At 32.2% G+C, this 22,549-nt stretch overlaps 2 long non-coding RNA genes across 2 annotated transcripts; both read left to right on the plus strand.

The window, feature by feature from the left end:
• The first annotated feature begins 3,761 nt into the window (after window positions 1-3,761).
• Window positions 3,762-7,338, plus strand: LOC105340506 (uncharacterized). The gene is made up of 3 exons (XR_010709136.1): window positions 3,762-4,255; window positions 4,575-4,659; window positions 7,158-7,338. It is a non-coding gene; the product is annotated as an uncharacterized lncRNA (long non-coding RNA).
• Window positions 7,339-9,496: 2,158 nt separating this feature from the next.
• On the plus strand, window positions 9,497-13,913 carry LOC136271246 (uncharacterized). The gene is made up of 3 exons (XR_010709137.1): window positions 9,497-9,634; window positions 9,980-10,134; window positions 13,755-13,913. It is a non-coding gene; the product is annotated as an uncharacterized lncRNA (long non-coding RNA).
• The last annotated feature ends 8,636 nt before the right edge of the window (window positions 13,914-22,549 follow it).

A 22,549-nucleotide genomic window follows, 5' to 3' on the forward strand; every position in this document is an offset into this window, starting at 1 on the left:
TTACCTTATTTGAAGTTTTTTTTACAACAAACCTTTACAAGTGATATATTTCAAGTACTACGCTCGCAAAAAAAAATAAAGATGTAACAAAACATTTCAAAACAAGGAATAATTATATTACGGGGTCAATAAAAAAATACGAAGACTTTTGCCATAGCCATGTTATTTAACGTTATATTATTAATAAATTCAGTAGACATCGTTTAGCAATTGTTTCAAACAATTTGAAATTAAAAAAAGGTCATATATTCCTTTATTTCTAAGAATTATTTAGAATCTAATCTTGCAAAAATGAGGTCATGGCGCATGGTCAAACTTTGTGTTGTGTCAACAATTAATCATATTACGTTGAAAGTAATATCTCCATAAATTGGGCTTAAAACCAACTAATATTGAAAACTAAAATCAAAATGAAAAAAAAAACTGTCATGATATTCTATATACCAAATAATGACGGGATATATAGTTTTGTTGAACAGATATCAGTAAATAAAGACATTCAGTCCTCTTCAAAATTGACTAAATCATTGACGTCGCTGAACGTCACGGCGCAACGAAATGTATAAACAGTATGGATCTAACTCGGGAAAAGGCCTATAAAAAGTGCGAAAATGCTCAATGGTAACAAAAAGTCTAAAAAAAAAATTGCACATTTGTGTTTAACTCTTATACATTTAGTAAAGTTGTGGTAAATGTATTTTGAACATTAAACAATACGAAAGAGAGTAAAATATCTGTTATTATTTTATCAAAAGAATAAACAACGTCATATGACAATTAGGGAATTTTTTTTACTGTAAACGAAGAGACATGCGGTAAAAAAAATAAGGAAACTTCGTGGAACTAACTTATGATTTTCGAACAAACTAGATGTCAAGTAAAATAGTGCTGATTTAAATTGCATGGTGAAAAGCACAAAAGACTAGGGGTGATATCATAAAGGTTGCAGATTTCTATTAACTGTGCGTGCGTCATCTTTACGTTGTTTTCAACGTTACCGTGCGCCGTGGTGACAAAACATGTTGATTTCAAAATCGGGAAACAAAAAATACATTTTCATCAAATAGAATGAAACTTCGTATATAAATAAAATAAGTATTGTTGCATAGATTAACCTGTTAGTTATGACTTCAATTCAATGAAAAATCACGTTATCTTCGTATTTTTTGATTGACCCACCCAAACAACACAATCAATTGTTTTGCGGTAACAATCGTACGTATGTTTCTTACATGTCAAAATTTCTATTGAAATGATAGGCAAATGCTTTATCTTTTTTTCTTAAACTTTATTGGAGGTTTTTTTAAGTAATGCAGTGGATGATTAACTCCGACAACAGGTTCCAGTGCATTAAAATAGTTCATTATTACAACTTTAATCAATAAACATTTTTTTACGACATTTTTTTACGATACGATTATATGCGAAAATACTCTGACTTTATAATGGAACCACTTTTTTAATACAATACAAGACGCTAGGAAAATACGTCTTCAACTTCAGTATTTCATATACTTGCAATACACTGTAATACTTGAAATGCAGCTTCATGTCATTTGGCTTTGTAGTTTACAAGAATGCCAAAATGATACTAATTTTACTACAGAGAATGTAAAATGAAGGTATTTTGAACTTCTTTTATAATAATTAAAATATATAGCTTATTAATGCAAGTTTATGTCCAAACTTTTATGCTTTATAACTACGATATTTTGGATAATTGCAGGTGCTTGCAATAAATTGAGCTGTTTACTCACGACAATACAAGTACGCATTTTGATTTAAATCACTCAATTAATTGATATTCAACATGCTGGGTTCCATTTTTAGAACCATTTTACCAATTGTTTTAAATAAACAGCATTTCCTAGAATTACATCTCGACTTAAAAAAAGAAAATTAAATGTTAGTTAACCATGGTTATTCCAAAAATATAATTTTACACCTTAATTCATCGCTTGAAAATGTCAATATATATGAAAGGAAGCGATGAAATATATTGCTTCCTACGGTAAAGGTGTCACTGGAAAGTAGTGTGATAAATTCCAAAAGTGAATTAAGTATTATATAAAGCCAACTTGCAGTTCAGTCACCAGGCCTTACTTCAATTGAACATGCATATGTCTGGATGTGTTAGAGACACGGACCCAGCTACTGGATCACGCTCCCTAAGATACAATTGACCTTGAAATAGAGATAGGAGAAAAATCAATCTTCTTGACTGTTGACAGAATTGTTATTCGGTCAAAGGGAGATTAATTGAACAAAACACGCGTTTTAATTATAACACATATGTGGAAATTTACTCTGGGGGTCTGCTTAAAGAGGTTCGATCCTCTGTTTTGGGGTAGCCATTTTGGTCACCTCTATTCTGGAAATTATGGATCATATATTGGTACTACTCATAAATTCATATTTTAGATAAAATAAAACAATACCGATTGGAATCAATTACCCGTGAAACGTTATACAATTTTTTTTTTCAAGAATTTGATTAATTTTGACTGATCATAGGTCAAAAGATTCATAAATTGTACTAAAGTAAGTGGAAATAAAATAATAAATTTACTAATTCCATCACGAAAAAAAAAATAACAGATCTTTCTCAGGATAAGATTGATAAATATTTTTTTGCAATATCCATGGTCAAAGAGTTCCTTCTTACATTGATACATTAGACATTATGGACTTTCAGTTGGCTCGGTGGACTGGGATTCCTGAATCGCCTCCTTTTGTGGTCCAAATCCGTCATTCATACCCTTTCCTATAGTAGGACCAATGTACTTTCTTTAATGTTCAGAAACATTTTAATTAAGTAGCAAAAAAAAAATTCGGCGGTTACTACACTGTAGTAGTCATAGTTTTATTTGTTTTGGCTTTTGATACATTGGAGGCATTTGGTTGTCCTTCTTTTTTTTTTAATTTCTTTTTTTTCGTTATGGAAGAGATTGGGTTAGGAATAAAAATTTTGCAAATTCAAAATATAATTTTGCTTAAAATGATTTAAACAATTAAGTTTTATTAGTTTGTAAATAAAAAAAAATAGATCGTCAAAAAATGAAAGCACACTTAAAAATGTTCATACCGGCTTTTGCTGTAGAAGGAGGCGTCAACCTTTATCACAGCAATCATTGAAGCACTCTTCCATAAACCTAATATCCTATTCCTATACAAATAAACATCTCTATATATTACTGTGCAATATATTAAACAGTAAAGTATCTCTAAAATATTTAATGGCATAAAATTGAAAAATGATCGCCTGTTACACTTTAAAAATTAAGTTCATATTAATATAATACTTTCACTCCACGCACTTGCTATTTGAAATCTGTAAAGGAACGTAGTGTGATTATTACATTATTAAATCCTAGATCAATTTTTCTGCATAAAGACGAAATTCCTGTTTAGGTCAAGATGTAGTAAATGACAGATGCCTACAGGTTTGTAAGTTTTAAGATATAAATTCTTTCAATGATGCATCGTAACAAAAGCTTTGTTTGATAGGATGTAAACAAAAATTTGGTAAACACAATGAAATGTCATGTTTAATCATATCATAATAACTCATAAAATGACTCTAAAATTTGTTTGTATTATTGTTCTTTTGTCCATACACGGTTCTGAAGCAGGACTTTACGACCTGATAAAACATCAGTTTTTGGTGTGTGTTTTTTTTTGTTGGGGGGGGGGGGTTGGGTTTTTTTTGCAAAATTATATCCATATTATCTTTTCCTCTGCCTTCTACAATTTAACCGACAGCGACCAGCAGATAATTTTTCTCCTGACAGAAAGTTGCAATTATTTCCATCATTGCTATCCCCGCGTCATTGGTTGTATGCAGGACACTAAGTAACGCCCTCATATATATGACACGAAACTAAAGCATCCACAGTGTGTCTTAAAAATCCTTTCATACGACAAAGAGTCAGATGGGGGATTTACATGCATGACAAGAATGACTCCAAAATTTGTTTGTATTATTGTTCTTTTGTCCATACACGGTTCTGATGCAGGACTTTACGACCTCTTTACGCCAGAGTCTCGATTGTCTGGATTTGTCATAGAGAAAATTTCTCCGATTGGAATGGTTATGTGTGTTCGAGAATGCTCGAAAAGAATTTCGTGTGCGTCGCTTAATTATCACCGAGGAAGATTGGAGTGCGAGTTGTCATACAGTGACGCCACAACGAATCCATCCAACATGACGTCAGATTCTGAGTTCATCTACATCAAACGGAACCAAATACCACAGGTTATATTATCATTATATTTTGTTGTGCCCACTATCAATAATATCAATTTATTTTCCAATTTTCATTTGTCATTTCATTTAAAAATCTTTGAGTATTGTTAAAGATGATTTGAAGTATTTCCTATTAAAGTTTTACATTTTAAAAACTAAATGTTAAAGAATAAAAGTTGGAAGGTAAACAATTTTGAATTTGATGTTATTTCAACAAATATCAGTAAACTAGCATGAAAAATAAATACACCTTAAAGAATTTTAGAGGGCAAGTGTAGAATTAAGGGTCAAACTAAGTTTGCTGATATTATTGTTTCATGTATTTCAGGAATATTTTGAGGCCTGTAATGCGTCATGCTCAAAAAGAGAAAGTTGCGTCACTGCGTCAAATGAACCAACGTGCGTCAAATCAGGTTAGTCTACATAGTATGTAGTAAATATGAAGTACTGAGTATCTGTTTCAATTTTTTGAGAAATCTATATAAAGTTAATAATTTAAAATAAAAGTACTATGGATTCAGTAAATAGGAAATGACGAAAAACGATTTTGTAAATAATTAGAGAAATAAATGAAATTTAAAAAGAGAAGGAAACAAAATTACATGTATACGCAAGCAAAATCCATAAATGGGCTGAAATAAATGAATCAAAATAATAGAAGATGTCATTGAAGTCTCAAATCAAAATTCTGTCTGTCTATGTCGTTTAAAGCAAATTGGTTAGGTTGCAGCTGCTGGGTTAAAAAAATGAATGTTTTATGTACGATATGTATTTCACTCGTCATATTTTTTAAAAATCCACATCTCACTTGATCATTATAGTTAAAATAAGTTTAAATTCATTTATTTTCTAAGGATAGAATGGTTAATATTTCATTATCACACAACATTCATCTAGGAAATCAATAAAATTCATAAACAGATAAGATTTGTCAGAAACTATATTTTTATGCAGAGTTTTATCGTAGAAAAAGTGTAAAAATTGTGCTATTTTTTTAACATACAGTTCGTTAAAAACTGAATATCTCTTTTTTATACATGCAAACTTTTCACTTTTAATATGGTTGAAACATGTTTTGTAGGTTCAGTTTAACATTTAGAACTTAATTTTAAAGAGTTTGGTAGACTTTTCGCATAAAAATATGCAAACATATAGAAACAGTTTGAAAACTTTTAAGCCCATCTTGAAAGAATTTAGCCTTTGTAGCCCTCTTTCCAAAATAGTACATTACTGACCCTCATGTTTTCAATGTTTACGTAAATTAAATACTAAGACATATCTAGACAAACTGTATTGAGTTTATAAAACCTTTTTTTTATATTCAGCTTAATGCTTAATTTTGAAGTTTTTTAATTGATATTTTTAAAAACTGATATATTCAATAGTTCTTTTTTAAATTGAAATATTTATTAATATAATAACACAACTATTACAATATTAGTATTTTAAACTATTTCCTCTAGAGTTAAAATGATTTTTCTATAATACATTATATTAGGTGCTTTAAAGGGGTATACGTTTTACTACTTTGCCATAGTTTTGTAAGACCCACGTATTTATATATAGGATAACATTGTAATCGCTGAATTTGACAGAGTGTCCCAAAAATATTTTGGTAAAACCAGTTAGATGCCAGACCAAATCAATACATGTAACAATAATGTCATTATATGTTTAAGTTTTAGTATTTTCTTACTAAGTTATTAGTGAAACTAATTATTTTTATTGCCTTTAGTTCATTCAAATTCACGGTGCATTGTTGACAAAACTGAATACCATTTTTAAATTTTAATGCGCCTGATGCGTGCGTTATTATCTTTAGATTGTAGTTTTTCACAGTTTATATAAGAAATAAGGAATCATTCTTTAAGTATTATGAGGTGATAATTTTGGTCGGGGCGTGATCAAATCCAATAAAGCCCGAATGGCTTTATGATAGATTTGATCACGCCCCGACCGAAATTATCACCTCATAATATTCACAGAATGATTCTTTATATCTTGTATTAAATATTATTTCAAGCCATCGTCAGATTAAATATTTAAATATAAATAAAACACTGTGACGGATAATTTTGCCAGTGCCAAGGTGGTATTTTTGCACCCGTCTAAGCTGCATATATCGAAAAATTCAAATATGCCATATGCTAGACCATTGCTTAAAGAGTTAATAACCACCTTTCAGGTGAGAAACTTACCTTTCAAAAATAAATTCCTATAGGAAAAAAAATTCCCATAGGAAAAACAACATTCCAATGGATAAATTCAAATTTCCTATCGGAATACAAGACTTCCTATAGGAATTTCGATTCCGATAGAATTTGATGAAATCTAATAGGAAAAATTAATATCCTAAAGAAAAACTACATGTCTGAATCAAATTCCTACAGAAAATACCATCGGGTGCAAAAATGCAACCTTGACACTGACATAACTATCCCGCACAGTGTTAGAAGCAAACCCCGCTGGCGCTTCAATTTGGCGTCATTTGAAGTTATGGGTTTTATAGTACAAAATCGATACGTAGTGTTATCACAGGCAAAGACACTGTAAAATGTAAATATAATCGGTTTGACAATCTCTCGGTCCAAGCAGGTTGTTTATTTTAAACACGCAACAGCACGTCTGAAATATGAAGTTCCAGAGTACTGAAAAAAACCTCGATCGAACAATATTTCTGATAATTTCAAATTAACATGCATTAACGTATCTTTATATCATTATTGTGGGGGGGGGGGGGTTCAAAGTGAACGAGCTAATATTTAAAAGTATTTAATTTTATGTGATTTATTTCTTAAAATGAAATAATTTACTATACAGTACCCTTTTAGAAGAATGGCCAACGTCAATAGTAAGCCATTTTTAAGTTATGTTTTGTTCCATTACTTTCAATTAAGGAATTTTATTTTAGATTGTCCTGTCAATCACCCTGACACCAATTCAACTGGGGTCAAGGTCACATCTACCAAGATCGGGACTGTCTTAACTTATACGTGTAACTCGGATACTTCAATAACTTTAACCTCTAAATGCAGAGGTGATGGAACTTGGACATCTTCTGCTTTTTCGTGTGATGAACCGCTGCTGGATACTCCTGGTATTTTTTTTCTGTTCAATCTAACAATATACTATAGATAGAAATGCATTTGTGTATAGTAACCTGTGTTGAGATTAATTCCTGAACAATTATTGATAAAAAAAAAACGGAGTAAAGTTTTTTGGGGTTTTTTTTGTATTTTTGGCGAAGGAAAACAATTCCAGAGATAGCAATCAATTTAAAGTACAGGACACTTCCTTGGAACAAATATCATCAATGAAAACCAAATCGTGGATTCCCATTATCAACGATGTACTAATTTCCAATCAATAGTTTTGACATACTTTTGGTTTAAGGCTTTAAGTCTAAGGTTAATCATATGTATAAAAAAGATAACTGTATACAGGGGTATTTTCGCCCCATGGAATTTTCGTCCTCCTACAATTGCAACCACTTTCGCCCCGTCTTGAATTCGCCCGGACACAGTTTTGTTTAAAGAGAAATAATCTGAGATATTGGGATTCGCCGAGTTTTAAATTCAAACGCAGATAACGAGGGCGAATGGAGCGAAAATAAGACGGGGCGAATATTTCATTTCCCTGTATACGGTACTTGTGCATTTTGAATGACTGACCAAAACTGAATGTTAGAAGTCAAGTTATAAGAGAGATACAGAGGTTAGAATTCATTGTTATGTAAACAAAACTCAAGTCTTATATTGTTTACAAATAATCTAAAGTTAGAAATTATCATTTCTTTGACAAAATGACTCGTGCCAAACAAGATAAACTGATTCAAGCAACATTTGATTAAAACTTACACCAATTAAATACAATAAATACAATAACAAAACTCAAGCTTTGTTTACAAAACAAAGAATTTCAAACTCTGTATCTCGCTTGTTACTCAATATTCGACTATCAAATTTTGACGAAGATTTAAAATTTATAAACGTGATGACTTCAAATTTTCTAAAGTCAAGTTTCCTTACATCATCACCTGCATATGGAGTTTTTGTCTCTCAGTAATTCAATGCGCAAGGGCATGCTCTACGTATGAACAGTTTCTAATCACCTAATTGTCTACGGACTTTCCGTTGTACCCGACTACGACAAAGAGCACATGGCGGGTATGACCGGTCAGCATAGGATGCTCATTCCTCAATAGCGCCTGTTTCTACCTCTTAGTTTTTTAAAGGTCCGTGTTTGCTCTGTTCCGGTTTTGTATTTTCCTTCGGACTTTTGATTTTGAACACTGTTCGTCATCACCACATGTCATACAAACAATTTAACAAAACATTTAAATCACCATCTTGTGACATAGTGACTTAAAAAGTATATGTCAAGGTGTAACTAGGTACTTTAAATCAATTATACTTCACATAGATCAACTTAAAAAGTGGAGGTAAAAAGCATTCATATGATGTTTGACTCTTTAATCGCTTATATTCAAAGTGTTGTTATTATAGCTCTTAAGGAGTTTTCTTGATAAAATCCACATAAACAAAATGAAAATAAGAGGTTAGTTAAAATATGGGGTATTTTTTAGATTTAGATTAAAAAACACAAAGATGATTTTTTTTTCTTCTAATATAAGAAACAACGCTTATTGAATTCATGTCATATTAATGTCTGTATACAGACTATTTCAACACACTTGCCTCCTATAGTAAAGGTTACAGTCATTTCATGCATATCTTTTACAAATTTATGCTATGCTATGGTATGCGATTTTAATGATATGCTATGAGATTTGTATGCCATGCTATGAGATTTGTATGCTATGCTATGAGAAATTGAAATGAAGAACCCAGTGATATGGTATGGTATGCTATGCTATGGTATGCTATAAGATTTGAACGAAAACGCCTCCATACATAGAAGAGTTCCACACATTTCGAAGTAAAATAATAAGAAGCCAAAGTTTACCACAAATCTATTAAGTGAGCATTTATTTCTTCAAATAAAAATATTTAAAACCGAGTTAAAATAATGTTGTATGCTATGCTATGGTATGCTATGGCATGATATGACGAATGCGATTCTATGAGATTGTATGCTTTGCTATTAGATTCTGATGCTATGTTATGAGATTTCAATGCTGTGCTATGCTATGGTGTATGTTGTAAAAGATATGCTTGAACTAACTGTATATAATACATGTATATAGTTATATTTCGGACCTGTATGTTCAATTTTAGCTTGTTTCAACACTACGACATCGTGTTGGTATGAGTATAGCTTTGTTCATGATACTACGTGGAACGGATGTACAGGTGGCCGGAAGTACGTCATGAAGACCAAATATTCTTCTGCTCCTATTGTTGGAGTAGAACTTTGCAACTCGACAAGGTAAATCTTTGAGATTCTGGTTTTTTGTTCTATTTAATGATGATATTTGTGAACGTTAATACGTTTTCTCGTTTGCCTAATGCGTTTTCTATGTCAAAATCGAGCGTAAAAGAATTTAAGCTTTTAAAATCCAATTTTGATACGACACTGGAGAATAAAACCATGAAATAAATCAAGGTTAAATGAAAAATAATACAAATGATTGATATTGACAAATTTTCAAAGCAGCAATGTCTAGCTGATTCCAGAATTCTACAATTATAAACTTACAATAGAAACCTTTCTTGTTAAGTTATTCAGCATCAAACCTGAGATATAAGCTTAAATTTTTGCAAATTTTGATAGGTATCAGATATTTCTTGGAGAAAATTTAACGGATACGTTTCTGAACATTGGTGATGGGTCGGGCGAGGGAGCTGACCACTGTGAATTGGTTGGGGGGCTGGAGGTAAATGCAGTTCTCCCTGAGAGGAATGATAGTGCACCTGCGCTCACCGCGGGTAAGTAATTGAAGAAGGAGATAGCATGTTTGCATCAACAGTTTAATTCCTAACCGGTGGCAAGTATAGTGCTTTAATTCTAAAATGTAATCATGCAATTATATACATGTATACTGTTAACAGGATTGTTTTCTCCTCGTTTCTATTTTTCTCCTGTTTGATCTCTAATCATTGGGCAAAAGACGATATGCCATTTTAAAAAGTGTACACGTATACACATATTTCTATCAATGTTATGCATGTCATAACGAATGAGTCTTCTCGTTATCAAACATACTTCTTATAATTTGATATTAATGAAATTTTGACATAGTCAAACTGATCATTTTACCAAATGATTCTATCAGTTTAATCAAATTTGACCTTTTTGTTTTCGCGTAAAGGTCAGGTCAAGGTCACTACCTTTTTCCTCAACTTAAAGGATGATAAAAATAAATATAGCTCTTTCCAGTTAAAGATTCTATTCTTCAATGAAATGATAGAATATCAGAATGTCTATCAGCTTATACTACTTAATTGGAATAAATATTAATACTAAAATTGATTTTGGTTAGCCCGCATTTCCTCTTAATTTCTTAAATTTTGAAGAATTTTGATTATTTTTTTAATGCTTTCAATATTAAGATATTTCTTATTTTTACGTATTATGAAGACTTGATATAAAGATATAAATTGACAGAAAGGCTAATATATTGACCATCTTATAAGAGAGAAAAACTTATTTTAGTGATTTTTTCACACAAATCAATGTATAGAATGAGCGCTTTAAAAGGCTTATAAAAAAGAATTTGAGTGGCAAATAATATTTTGAAAACATATTCTGAAGTATCATATCATTAGTTCACATTAGTAAAAAAATCCAACATTAATGTATTGTTTTTAAAATGCTAAAACAGACTCATTAATCTGCAGCAATTCTGAATTGCGAAACATATTTTCCTACGCCAATATTCCGCCAAAAATATAGTCCTTGTTAGATTCTAAACATTGATTACTTTTTATATGCTAAGTTGTATGATAGTAAAAAAAGAAAGAAAAATATACTATTTTAATTTCCTTACATCTTGATTTAATGAAGTCGAAAACCAGAAAAGACTCCTTCCACAACAGCAAATTATTATGATTTGCTTTCCATTTTGTTAAATGTGTTTTGCTAATAAAATTGGTTTGTTATGTTTCTGGCAATGCATGCTCCTGCAGACAAGAAAAAATCTCTTAATATGCTTTAAGTTTGTAGTATTTGCTGCAATTATGTCAGCAAGATTGCAGCAAGCGGCGAACATATGCAAACTAGAACGTTTTCTTCCTTCGAATTACTTTATTGGCTGCAAACATACAGTAGACCTGCTGCAAATCTGCCAAAAACAAATCTATTCGAGTAAGGGAGAACACGCCTGAACGCATTCTCGAACACGCATTGATTAATAGCTCACCTGAGCTGAAAGCTCAAGTGATTTAATCTGATCACATCTTGTCCGTCGTCCGTCTGTCCGTCCGTCTGTTAACTTTTTACATTTTCAACTTCTCTAAAACCGCTTGGCCAATTTCAACCAAATTTGACGCAAAGCATTCTTATGGGACGGCAAATATAAATTGCAGAAATGAAAGACCGATCTTTTTTCAAAGCGGAGAAAACCTCAAAACTGTAGAAAAAGGGGGTGCATTTTTTAAAATCTTCTTCTCCAGAACTACTGAATTTAAATTCAACGTAATTTAGCATAAATAATATTTATGGAAAGAAAACTATAAATTGCAAAAATGGGCTAATTCTGTTCTAAATCTGAGTTTTTACGAAAATTATGATAAAGGAAATGCGTGTTTTAATCGGTTTATAACTTCGGAATCGGTATTCAATATTTCTTGAACGAGGTTCTATGTTTAAAGCAGCCATGTTTCACGCTTGTTAAACGGGTTGGTCTGACAAAGATGAATTTGTTTGTTGTGCAACAGTTCGCGTGCGAAGGGAATCTTTGATACATGCAAGATACATTGGTGCCGATTTTGTGAAGTAAAATGAGATTAAATTTTTCAATGCGTTGACAGTTTTCACATTTGATGGTGGTGTTATGTTAGCTCGTTTTGATTTAGTTTCATTTTCATTATTTATGCTTTGTAACCTTTGGAACTATCGCCTGTATTTTAAAATTTTTACGTATGAAATCAAACATAGACTTCGATTAATCAGATAGTTGACTGTTTACGTAATTAAATGTACCTGCAAAAAATAAACAAAATCTGATGTATTAGCAAAGTACAAAAATACAATTCATTCTACTGGTAATTAGGCATGATCTTTTGCGTAATGGTTGATTAATGCAATGTGTTTTGTTGAGATGCTCGGCGGTTTTTTTTTTTATTTATTCAGTTTAAGTAGAGTTTAATATCGCTGACGGAAATACGTAGGTATATATATGATTCATTTTGAAAAATAAACTGTGATCTTTATTTGTTTTAGTGCATGTTTCTTCTGTTTAATTGTTTATAATTTCTATTTACTAACCATATTTGCGTGTTAAACTTCAAATTATAAGCAAGACACAGGGCTTTGATCACAATTTTATGTTTGTACACAGATCTTAAATTTTTTTTTTGGTTTACATTTTAAATGCGGAATAGGAAAACCAAGTTAAAAAGCTGAATGTAATAAACTCATGTGAACAAAATATCACTCTAACCTAACAAAATTGAGGGCTCTGTAATTTTCTTATAATTCTACGATTGACGCTGAAATTTTGGTTGATTATTTAAAATGTCTCGCTAAACGTTAAACACTTGTACAAAAGCAATTAATGATGATATGCTGTAAATACTATCTGGGGCCCCATCTTTATACGACGAGTAAATAAAAACGACACCGTTAAAACAGTTTCCATAGTTCTGACACATTTCTGTTACGGGAATAAACTCGATAAAGGCATTTTCGCTATTCCTAAGAAAATATTACAGCCTGATTTGAAGCCATTTGTTGTTTTTTAATAAAGATGAAAATAATGTGTTGGCCTTAGTAAAATAGAGTGATATGCCTGTCAATACATTGGTTACGTGACAACATTTTTTCATTCGAGTATATTAATCAATCAAGTGAGTAACGTTATAAAAGTCACAAGAGTTTACGCCAGGTAAACAACAGTCTTTTATAATGGGGAAGACCAATTAAATTTGAGGAACTGAGCGCATTGAAATACAATTTTCTTCTTCGCATCTATAGAAATTTTTAGATAAAATACCATAACTATCTTAATTTTTTTTTTAAATACAATAACTAGTAAGTTGTTGAGGAAGAAAATGTACCTATATGCTCCTATTAATTTTTGAATATATATCAGACGTGTGGTGTATATTACTCGTCTGATAAACCTTTGCTATATTAAACGGTGCTGTATCAAATACTTCCGGTCCGAGCTATTTTTGACACAGCCCTCGCTTCAACGCTTCGGTGACCTATTTACGAAGATTTGCTAGTACTTTCAACATACCTATAATTACTACAATAAATTGATATAAAATGGATTTTGTTAGAGATTTTAATTACAAATTTCCTTTTATTTCCCATATATATATATATATATATATATATATATATATATATATATATATATATATATTGTCGTTCGTTTCAGCATATGCTCGGTACACTGAAGGCCAGGAATTCATCAAACTAGCCACTGGAGGAGCTACTTCATGGTACAGTAGTCCGTGGTATCAGTGTGGGGTAGAGATACCAGGACCAGTCGAACCAGGCAAGTGGTTTTCTTTCTGATCTGAGAGAGACAGGCAGACAGACAGACAGACAGACAGACGGGTACAAACAGACGGACAGAAAGACAGATAGAGAAGCACATCATGTCTTTTGTTTTAGAAAAAATCTCACATTGTCTTGAGAGAGAGAGAGTAACAGAGACAGAGAGAGAGGCAGAGAGTGAGAGGGACAGACGTACAGAAAGACATATATAGGAGATAAACATCATGTCTTTTGTTTTAGAAAGAAATATCATATTGCAGTCTTCTTCTTACAGCCTGTATGAGTGCCACGCCCCCTTGTTGGTACGCCTACAATGTGTCAGTAGACAACAGCTTCAATGGATGTACCGGTGGGCAGATACTTGTCAAGAGAAAAAACTACACATCGGCTCCTTTTCTCGCTGTGCAGCTGTGCAATACCACTAGGTAATTTCTGAAAAAAGTAGATGGGGTTTTTTAATCAATGTCGATAATAAAATTGAAAATCCTGGATGGTAGGTTTTAAATTAATCAAAACTTGATATTAAATGGCACATACGGCATTTTAGATAGTAAGCAACCAATAATTGAAAAATATTGATAAAAAACGTGCTTAATATGGATCATTGGCTACATTTTTGTCGGGAATTTCAAGTTAACTCCTACACATTTAGACAAAAATGCCATTTAATTCAACATTTCATTTTTTCCCTATTATAACATTTTCCCGATTTTGACCTTTACCTCGATTATGACATGCCTAATTGTGACAAGAAGCACACGGCGGGTGCGACCGGTCAGCAGAAGATGTTCACTCCTCCTAGCTAGGCACCTGATCCTACCTCTATATTTTTAGATGCTCGTGTTGCTCTGCTTTGAATTTGTATTTCGTTTTATGGATTTTTTAAATGGTTGACAGTTTGTTATTGTCATTTTTCATGCACCTTTATTCAACTTAGATTAAAACTGCATTGAACTGTTTGAGTAATATTATTGATACTTTAAAATTTCATTACTAATAATTATAATATGTAATCTATCGTTTTCATTTTCAAACATTTATGGCAAGCGTTTATTACTGTATTAGTCTGACGGTTAGTGTTTGACAAATTATCCTTCTAAGTGATCTCTGGGCATTGTCAAGAGAATGTGTATATCGTAATACTTACCAAGCATTTACAAAGAAATACGTTGATAGGCTCTTTCCCTTGAGAATTACATCAAATATATTACCCCCCCCCCCCCCCGTTTTTGGAGGGGTAAGTTTTGTTTGCGTAGTAATTATTTGTTGTCAAGATGGCTAGATTTCTTAATGATATATCACAAGTTTTGCGTATTAGGTTTGAGGCGTTTGATACCCAGCACTACAAATTATGCAAGAATATTAACATTCCAAACGGTACTACTTCATTTATATAAAGATGTACTGTTTGAACATCTTTAAACGAATAAATGTACCACTATTGATTATCAATACCTATATAGTTTTACATTAATGTTGAAATCATCATAATATCATAAAAAAATCTTTCATTGGTGTTTTTTGGACGGAGAGGCAATAAAGGAATCGCAAAAATTTGTTGCAAACAAACTATAGCATTAACTCAAACAAAGAGTAGCTCGTTTTCTCCAAACAGTGTTGTTAATGGTAGTTTAATAATGATTTTCTTTTTAAAAAATGAGTAACAATTTGTTTCATTAAAAAAAAACCTCAAAACTAACTTTTCTGAACACTTAAGCGTTTCTATTCCCATTTTCAAAATATATTGTTATATTTTAATATATCGTCAACTTTCCTTACTTATGTAGCAATATACCTTCATTACCTGCATATGGAGATTTTGTCTCTCAATTGATTCGATACGCAAGGGTATGCTCTACGTATGAACAATTTTCAAAACGAGGCAAGCTAAGTAGTACTGTAAAATAAGATGATAAAACAAGATTATCAACAGCCTCGATTAAAGTCACCATTTCTTAGTTCTAATGTCGGTACAACGACCTTGTCAGGAAATAGAATTTTCTTCTAGGTCGAATGCTGACTGACGTTTTTCATGCTTATTGTTAGGCCATTATTAATCACCGCATTGTCTGCTGATTTTTCCGTTTTTCCGATTACGACCAATAGCACATGGCGGGTGTAATAATTATAATTAATATATAATAATTGCAAGTTTTTATATAGCGCTTTTAAAATTGGCGAACCATTTCTCAAAGCGCTTTACAATTATTACCCCAGCAGACCTTAAAGCATTCCAGAGCCTTCTCAGTGCGGCAGCCGTTAAGGCGCTCAAACACTCACATTCCGACAATATCTTCCACTGTCTATAGCCAGGTACCCATTTTTACACTTGGGTGGAGTGAGGAAAAACATGTAAAGTGTCTTTCCCAAGGACACAACGTCGCCTTGCCGCGGCCAGGATTCGAACCCACAACCTTTCGGTCATGAGTCCTGCACCTTAACCACTCGGCTACCGACTGTAACCATTTAGCAAAAAAATGCTCAATCCGTCATGGCACCAGATTCTACCTCTAATTTTATAGAGGTCCGTGTTTGCTCTGCTCCGGTTTTGTATTTTTCCTTTGGACTGTTGATTTTGAAGCACTGTTCGTTATCATCATAATCCATGTATTCTCAAATATACAAAATAGTTTCCAAAGCAATGTATTGATCTTGATCTCCAACTGCCTAACTGCAACCAATGTTTAAACCAAGCAAAGAGTACCTTTAGAAAAAAAATTGGTCTTTTGAAAATCACGTCTCCTTTGGCTATCATTGGGGAAATAATGAAAAAGGAGGGTTTTGTTATAGAGGTGTCAAATTTTTTTACGTTACTACTACTGATCATATTCTTACCGTTGAATTTAGATTTAGATTGATTTGAATTTTAAAGTTAGTTTAAGAATCAAACTTAATTTCCAAATAAGCAAAATAACGCTTGTTTGCCTTCTTTGAGAAATTCTTTATATACGAGGCATGTAGCATATTTGGTTGTCTTACTTTGCTATATTTTATACGCGGTTTGTGGATTTAACAGCTTTTTATATATTTTGTGATACTATAATGAAGTGCATGAACCGATTGATGTTCTTGCAATGAGAAGGCAAAGAGTAAGATATACAAAGTCGCTCTTGCATAAATGTTGACTTAATCTTGATGTATATTGATTTTTAAAGGTTTTATGTTTTGATATAATTGATATTAGATATTGAAATTTAAAATTGACATCATAAGACATTGCGATACTCGCGGTAGTTGCCTCACCCATTAGGATAAGTGCCTCTGTTTATGCAAATGATATATAGCTTTTGATAACTTCCATTTCAGTCTTTTGAAAAATTGAATCTATGCATTCACACTTCCATTCTGTAGCTTTGATGTTCTCCAGGAAAAGCAGAGATATATCATGGAGCACTTTACTACATTTTGGTAAAAAAAACAAAACCACATCGTTAATTTATACTATAAATAATTGATTATAACAAATGCCTCGTAAATTGTTATTTTGGTGTTTTTTTGACACTACAATAAATTGCTTTGTTTAGATGGTTTGGCAATATGTACAGTTAACATGCTACAGTACTGCGTAATAGACCAATTCTATTGGCTGTCCAGATACAAGGGAAGATTTTTAAACCATAGTCATCAATTTCATTACTTTTCTAATCAGTTGCGATGTATTTTGCAATTAGTTTGACAACACACATAACATCAATGTAAAACTAATCGAAATTGACTCTGTCATGAAATGCAATAATTCATGGAGTAAAATTTATTTTCTTTCATATATTCCTTTTGTAAAACATGAAATACGGCCAATGCACTTTACATGTAGTTAAGATATTACTTGGACTTTGTTTATCATTTAATTCCTTTTAAAAAGGATCTGGGTTTTTTTTTTTTAATTTAAAGATTAAACAATTAAGAAAATTTAAATTTTCGTTTTCTGCATCAATCAAATTGTTGTACATCTTTAATTTTTTTATGATAATGTAATATAGATATTCAAAGAATCTTTTTTTCAAGACTTGCAATAACATTGTTATGTATGCATCTAAAACAATAATCTATATACAATTATCAAAGACGAAATACAGAAAACAAAACAAGTTTGGGGGATCGCCCAATGAAAAACAACTACACAATATTTTATCTGATATTTATTTGGCGATGATTGGCCATGGCTGCTTAAAAATGTGGGAGCCAGGCATCAATTCTTGCCTTATAGGGCATCCCTAACAAACAAGCAAAGCAAAAGCTTGAGCCCTGGGAATAGATGCTCAACTGCTTGCTCACCTAGTCCATAATATATATATATATATATATATATATATATATATATATATATATATATATATATATATATATATATATATAAAGCACTGAATAGAATCAACAACACTAGGCATCTTTAAGGTGTCGGATCTAATATATAGATACTAAGCCAGTAAGCTGAATATATAAAGCACTAAAAATGGCTAACGACACGAACAATAGAAATTGTCAAATTTTCGGGACAACCCGTCCCTTCTTCAGGACCAAAAAATAAATTACATGAGTAAAAAACAAAGAAAACAAAATCTAAAGCTACTACTAAACTACTTAAGAAACTATGAAAAAGAACAGCTACATTATACACATTATTTGATCACATTCTTAAAGGTGTTGATACTGTCGCCGATCGCTATAAAGTAATAAATCGAGTCGATTAAGTCGACGAGGTAAAAGCATTGACTCAACCAGGTATATTATCAAAACCGATTTGGTTTGACTTTTCCTATAGCGTCACGATCATTTCTGTCAGCTACGTCATGCATAAATTATACACGCCGTCGTTGTGAAAACTTTATGATTGGTTAACTCCTTTTCTTAGGCGGACTTATCAGTACACGCTTATGCAATGCCAGAGCTGAAGGATTTCTCAGAACAGATCACTTCCCCCAAATATTATTCATTCAAAATCGACTATCCCCTATGTTTAAATTCTGTGCAAAACTCTCTCTCTCTCTCTATGTAAACGAGCGTTAAACCATAGCCTCAAGCTACGGTCCAGAGTACGGCGTTATAAAAAATATAATATTTAAAAGTTGCATGTGCTAAGCGTTCATTTCATGTAAATACCGTAAATGTATAATGCACATGTATTACCTACTAACTTGCCAGTCGAAGTGATAGATATGAATTCCTCGATTTCTACACCTTTTGATCGGCAATCGACAGTCAATAAAAGAATTGAACGATCATTGTGTGAAAGAACGAGACGGAGAGTGCAAGGGGGTTTGTACATGTGCGTCTTCATTAGGCAAGTGTCCGATTCGTTTCTCTTCTGTTGCCCTATCACTTTCGGTGTAAATATATATACTAAAATATCCACAAACCATTTACTGCAGATTTCTTTATTTTACCTGTCTCTGAACCACCGATCACCAGCTCCATACATGAACACTGGTTTGTTTACATACATAAAAAATACAGTTCTTGATCCGCTTTCCGAGTACGGTTAAAGGTTGTTTAATAGGAGAAAGTTTGGGGCAAGTAAAATACAATTAGTAACAGTAGTAAACGAAATGAAGAATTATTTAAATGGATTATTTGCACAAAATGTGGTATGGTATGATGCAAATCTTTTTTAAAAATAGCGTTATCTTTATACGCGGCAAATTGCCGTAAAGTTTTTTTTGTACATGTAAGTATTGTACATGCACTGTAGCTTTATATTTTCTAACCCAAAAGTTATATATAGAGCTACAGCTATATTATGCTATGTACCGTATGTATTGTTTTATCACAAGTGTACACTTTCGAAAAATAGCCCAATTTCGACAGTCACGAGTACCCATGTGAATTTTTCATTCTCTGATTCTGTCCGTGCATAATTTAGTCTTAGTTAACCAGCAGCCAATCAGCGGTAAGCTGAATCCACCAATAAAAAAATTGTGGTTAAGGTGCGGGTATTGTTTATGTATGACGTAGCTGAAAGAGTTGAACGCGACGCGATCGGAAAAGTCAAACCAAATCGGTTTTAGTAAGGGATATGGGAGGGTGGGTGAATGTTTTGAAGGATGACTGATGCAAGTACAAAATGACGTCACGGGTTTGGCTAATAGCCAAAAATTTAAGGCCGATGGTAAGGCTAAACCAGGAGGCGCATATTATTGTTGGAATAATAGTTGTGAAATATGTGCCTAGATTTATGAGTTGATAATAAAATAAAATGTTAATATGATGAAATCTATACATGATTTCCCTTTGATAAATGAATTTAACTCTGATTAGTTAAATTGTATTATATTCGGTTTTGTTTAATTGCAGACCATTTCATTTTCGGACGTATTTTAAATACTTTCTTTATAAGCTCTCCTTAATAATTTTTTTGCCATAAAATACCTGTAAACTCAGTTTAATTATTGGTGGTAATTATATTTCAGTATATTTTTTAGAATTAAATACGTACACGCATCCATTTCTCTGTGGTAATACATTAGAATATTTACACCTACCGATTATGATTCCCTCTATTTTTTATTGAAATGTATTGTAATTCATAGCTCTATTGAAAATGATAGGACTGAAATCCACACACCCCGTTTATCGATTGGTCGAAACCTACGGCGACATAAGAAAAATCACGGACTGCACGAAATAATCATGATTATGTCAGACTCAAATTCCCAAAGGAGACGTTTTGATTATTTCTTTTAGCTAACATACTGATGTACATTCACATTAATTTAGTGAACTTTATTTACTCTCAATCAATTTATTAACTTGTTGAAAGAAAGATGTAAACATTAACAATAAAATACTTCTTTTGATTATTCATGCGGTTTTTGAAGGTAGCGGGTAATGTATTTTTTCTGTAATGTCGCCATCTTCATAAAAATACACATACCTGTGAAAGAAGTAGAATTGAAATCGAGGAAATGGGGGAAAATGAACACGTTTTCCTTCGATTTAAATAAGTACATAAAACAGCTTATATATGAAAATATACTTTAAAATTTTAGGAATAAAACTTTGTTTATAGCTTTTAAACATAATACTTGCCAAAAAATGAATGTTAAAAATACCAAATTTCCATCTTGCTTATGCTTCGTAAAAGTTAAAATCGGTTCGTACCATAATTTTTTTCGCACGAATTTTTGGTGTGTGTGCGGAACAGAAAATTGATTTGCATGTTTCCTTTTTCAAATAATCCATCAATAAGATAACCTAACATTTCGTTGCATTTTCCATTGGTTATCGTGTATTTTGTTTAATTGTCTGTCAAAGAGATGGGGATTTTTAAACATTATTAGGAGCACGCAAATTGTATTTATGTTTGTAATATGAAAGAAGTGGAACACGGTATGACGCAATGGTCACAGGTTTGATTATACTAAACCCTGGAACATACTCAAATCGTCCGTTTTACCTCATACCAAAAAGTGTAACCGTAATATTTGACCAATCGTAACATCGCTTGACCTTGTCCGTAATATCAGACGCCGGGTAATTCTTTGGTATTATATACATGTGTACATCCCGATGCTGTATATATGTTACTACTTTAATGTGTTTCAGGTACAAGTTTTTCCTTGGCTCTGGCTTAGGGGCTACCTTCATGAACATCGGGGACCATGAAGGCATGGGCGAGGATCACTGTGAACTCGTGGGTGGATCTGAAAATAATGGAGTTCCTGCAGAATTTAACGATACCCCTCGCGTTTATGGTAAGTATATATACGAGGGCTGGTCAGAAATTATTGAGATATTTATACTCCTATTCCCTTGGAAAAAAGATAAACCCTTGAAAATCCACCAGAAAGTAAATCAGGATGCAGTTTATTATTGTGAAATGTTTCTAGTCCATGGCATTATTAGATCAATCCTAGTAAGCTGACAAACTTGCCTTCGACCAATTACTATACCTATGAATAACTATAATTTCTAATTAATTATTCCACTATATTATAATATGATTTTAAAAGATATTGTACTGTGACGAAAAATGACCTACAATTATTGGCATAGAACCAAAAATAAGCTCATGTATATTAAAATTTTGTGGTACATGGACGCTCAGCTAGTATTTAATATGAAATGATATTCTGGTCAAATTAATCAAAAGTTTGAATTTCTATTTTAAAAAAAGCCTATTATTTCTATCAAGTGCATTTGGGGTTTTTTAAAGAAAAATTATCCAAATAAGGTAAAATTTAACAATGAATGTACAGAGCGTTAATGAACTTTAATTATACAAAGGCGATCTGTAGGATTCGAACTCACTACTTTGATTTTCTGTATCCCAGGTTACTACAGGGACTCAGCTGGCCAGGAATTTTCATATGGTGAAATGGGTAATCACGTGTTGATTTATGTCCATTACTACATTCAGTGTGGAATTTCCATTCCAGGCGAAGATGACGTGGTCTACGTATAATGCACGCCCGCACGCAATTACGAGCATTTTCGGCCCTTCTGAACTTATAACATTTTGGTCGTATATCGAACAAATATAGTATGAACAATTTGTAAGCGCTGAAACTTTGAAGGTATTTAGGTCACAATCTGTTGATGTGCATACTACCAGGAAATTCTGATTCCACTTTTTTTGTAAGTGCAACTCCCTTCAAAACGCTGTACGGTGTGTAGATGTGCACAGTAGAAGGAAATTTCGATTCCAGTATTTTCTTGGAATTTCGGGCATTTTTG

This window comes from Magallana gigas, chromosome 9 (genome assembly GCF_963853765.1).
Source record: "Magallana gigas chromosome 9, xbMagGiga1.1, whole genome shotgun sequence".
NCBI classification, from domain to species: Eukaryota; Metazoa; Mollusca; class Bivalvia; order Ostreida; family Ostreidae; genus Magallana; species Magallana gigas.